The following is a 3,600-nucleotide window of genomic DNA, read 5'->3' as shown; positions in this document are numbered from 1 at the left end:
TATATTTAAAAACTTTTTCCCAGCAAAATATCTCAAAAAGAACAAACTATTCAATAAAAAGAGAAAAATATCAACAAGTTCATGAAATAAAATGCACATGAGGATTGCGAAATAAATATTTTTGTCATACGATCGCCAAATAGCAGCCACATCCTTCTCCCCAAAATAGCGAAATAGTATCATCCGATACCACGTGAGGAAGGCGGAGCCAAGTGCCAACTCCTGGTAAACGAACTATACTTCCAGGGGTATAATTTGTTATGGGAACCTGGAGGACTTTGTGACCCGACAGATCTAACGTGAATCGATCACCAGCTGGATTTAAACTCCCATTTTCATGAACATTAGCAGAGATGCCAACTGCTCCGGACACGCCAAAATAATTAAAAAAACGGTAAATAACTACAAAGTAAATTCTGAAAATATTTGACTATTTTAGCTTGCTTTTTAAGAGGTATAGCATGACATAATTACATTAAAGTGGTGAATTATATAAGCCTACGAATTATTTAGAAATAGTGGTGGATAAAAATCTACTGAATTGAATTTATTAAACCAGGAATCACAATTGATAAACTACCACTTTAAAATATATGTTTGCTGTCCGGAGCAAGTTGGCATCTCTGCATTAGTCCAGCTCTCTGCCAACCAGGCTATCCTAGCCGACCCAGAATATATAATTTTATATTATTATTTTCTAGTTGATTTCAATAAGCAGCTTCTCCTATTATAAGTGCTAAGATTAAGGATAAAAGATTTCAGTTACCAGTCTTTGACATTTTGAAAAAAAAGTTCCAAGAATGAAACATGGTCGCTTAAACAATTAAAATAGAATTTACAAATTAATTCAAGTGAAATTTTCCCTATATTTCCTATTATATTTCTGTGTAAGTAGTAGTTCTAGAAATTGTAAAAAAGTTATTTTTCACCCTGATTTGAAAATAAACAAATAAGAAAGGCCATACAATCTATCAAACATTTATATTAAAATTTAAAAGTCTGGACTTACACAATACAATTTTGTTTCATTCAAGCTCCTTAACTGAAGTATTAAAAGCAAAGACTCATATCTAAATATAAAAAGTACAAATACTAAGATTAAGCAAGAAATGACTGACTAAAATACTAAATGAAGAGTATTCAGATATTTTCAGAAAAACTTTAAGTGCACGTATGATTGAGCTTAGTTCATGACATGAATAATAATTTATTAAATGGTTTTGGCGAATAAAATTAGATTTCATGCTCCGCATTAAATATGAGGCTGACTTTTAATGGAATAGAAAGCCAACAACTACTTGAACGTGTTTAAGTTACACGTGTGGTAGAAATTTTCCTTCTTAATAATTCGGTTGATGATCTGTCAAATTTTATCCTCTGCTATTCTTTCTTGTAAATGAATTTTAGAATGTGATTCACGAAAAAAAAGTGACCTTCGTGATTTACGCAAGAAACTCTCAATAATGGTAAGGAAGAAAAAAAAATTAAGGCAAGGTCTCATACCTGCCAACTTTTAATCCCTTCCATTATCATTTTTCCCAGTGGTATTAAAATGGAATTAAAACTTCAATTTTAAGCAAACAAATACGTTGTATATAAGCAATCCTAAGTTGACAATCATGATAGTAACCCATATTAATATATGTGCTTAATTTTTGTAAGAATAGTGGTGATCAAAATCATTTAAAAATTAAGTTTATAAAGGAAAAAATAGTACATATTTACTACCACTTTAAATAAAATATGAAAACAAAATCTTCCGGAAAATCCGGAAGAATTGGCAGGCATGAGGTCTTTTGAAAGGTTATATATATTTTCGATTTTTGATAAAAAAATATTTTATTGAGTGGTAGACAGTAAAAAGCAAAAGCTCTCAAAATTTTTGTTAACTTCGCCAGCGTTTATTGATAGAGTAGGGGTCAAAGCCTGGTACTAAAATTAAAATAATGATAAGACAGTCTTGAAATTATTCTTTTATTGTGGACAAAATGAAAAACATTTTAACTAATAAAAGTTATGTTAACAATCTAAATATTAAAATTTAGTTCTAACACTACGTGCTGTGTAGTTTTTAAATTGATGGAAAACAAAAAAAAGTTGCATATTTTGTTAACATTAACACGCTGAACGCCATGCTAATTTTACATGTCTTGCCCGTCAGGCCACAGCGGTAAGTAACAACAAACTAAATTTGCAAAAATTAGACAGATTTTGCTAGATTTTAAAAGATTTAGCATGACATATCTGAAAAAAGTGGTGAATTACATTACGAATTGTTTAAAAATAGTGGTGGATAAAACCTAGTAAACTGAATTTATTAAACCAAGAATCACAATAATTAAGTAAATTTTACCAAGAATCACAATAATTAAGTAAATTTTGAATAAATTTTCTGCAATTCCATAACAGAGTATAAATTTTATCGCTCTATATCATGTTATACGCTGTAAGCCAGCTGTTTTTCGCAGCCTATGTGAAAGGTCAGTGTCAGCAAGCGGTGGCAGACGCAGCCTAAATGTAATTTCAGTGTCAGCCATCGATGGCTGACGCAGCATAAATGTAATTTCAGTGTATTACAATATGTAATTTCAGTGTATTACAGTATTACCACTTATGACTGACGTGGCGCTCAACGTGTTAAATGAAAACTTTAGCATGATAGCTACTTTTTAAAAATTTTTTATAGGAAGCTTCAGATCCTGATAGTAATTCAAGATCTATATCACCGATATTGTAATACGTGGTGGTAGCCACAAACGAATAGTTGAATTGGGATATTCATCAATCATGAATTAAATTTTAACCACATTCCACTGTAATGAATCTTCTTAACTAAGTGTTAAAACTAATGAATTTCAGAAGGAATATATTTAAGAAATTAATTTAGAATTGAATAACTAAGTGTAAAAACCATTGAACTTAATATCTAAAATGAAATTAAAGTTCTGATCAGTGGTATGAAACAATTTTCACCACGCTAAAAAAAAATCTTTCCACAGCGTTGTAAACCTGATTATTTTCGTAACAGCTGACAATTTAACGAAAAGAAAGAAAAAAATAATGTATTCACTTTTTCAGACTTCCAAAAAACTATTTACTATATTTTTAATACGTTCGATCACCCCACATTATTATGAATTCGCTCGTAAATCGAATACAATTACCTAGAAATGGAATAAAATTGATGAGCAAGACACCAGCCGGCGTCGTACCAACCAAAACAACGAAAGTCGCCGGTAAAAATTTACTAAGAAACCTGGCATCTTGAGGTGTTTATCTCTGCTAAGCAAAGGAAGTGCGCCGAGTTGAAGGCCATAACAGTATTTTTACTTCGCACTTTTTCTTGCCAAGGTCAATACCCAATTGCGCTTCGGAAAAATCATCTGCATTTTTACCGGCAGACAGCGGTCGTCTCTTATAACCATCGGTTGTGGAAGTAGCACACTGCAAGACGCGAAACTACTGTAGTAGCTACTTTTTTTCGTAGTTTGTAGTGTAGTGTGATGCTATTTAAAAAAAATAGTAGCGAGTCGTGCAATACGAAAAATAGCGGTACTGGCAACAATTTTTACGTTTAGTTTAGTAAAGAAACAGGGTTCA

General features: G+C 31.6%; 1 long non-coding RNA gene across 1 annotated transcript in view; it reads right to left on the bottom strand.

The window, feature by feature from the left end:
• Positions 1 to 3,345, bottom strand: part of LOC122269128 (uncharacterized) — a 10,962-nt gene extending 7,617 nt beyond the window's left edge. The window contains exon 1 of the long non-coding RNA XR_006224992.2: positions 3,165 to 3,345. This is a non-coding gene — a long non-coding RNA (uncharacterized lncRNA). The remainder of the gene's footprint in view (positions 1 to 3,164) is intronic.
• Between the last annotated feature and the right edge of the window lie 255 nt (positions 3,346 to 3,600).

Source organism: Parasteatoda tepidariorum, chromosome 6 (genome assembly GCF_043381705.1).
Source record: "Parasteatoda tepidariorum isolate YZ-2023 chromosome 6, CAS_Ptep_4.0, whole genome shotgun sequence".
Classification (NCBI taxonomy): Eukaryota; Metazoa; Arthropoda; class Arachnida; order Araneae; family Theridiidae; genus Parasteatoda; species Parasteatoda tepidariorum.
The sequence above is the reverse complement of the archived record's forward strand: the minus strand, read 5'-3'. Positions and strand labels throughout refer to the sequence as shown.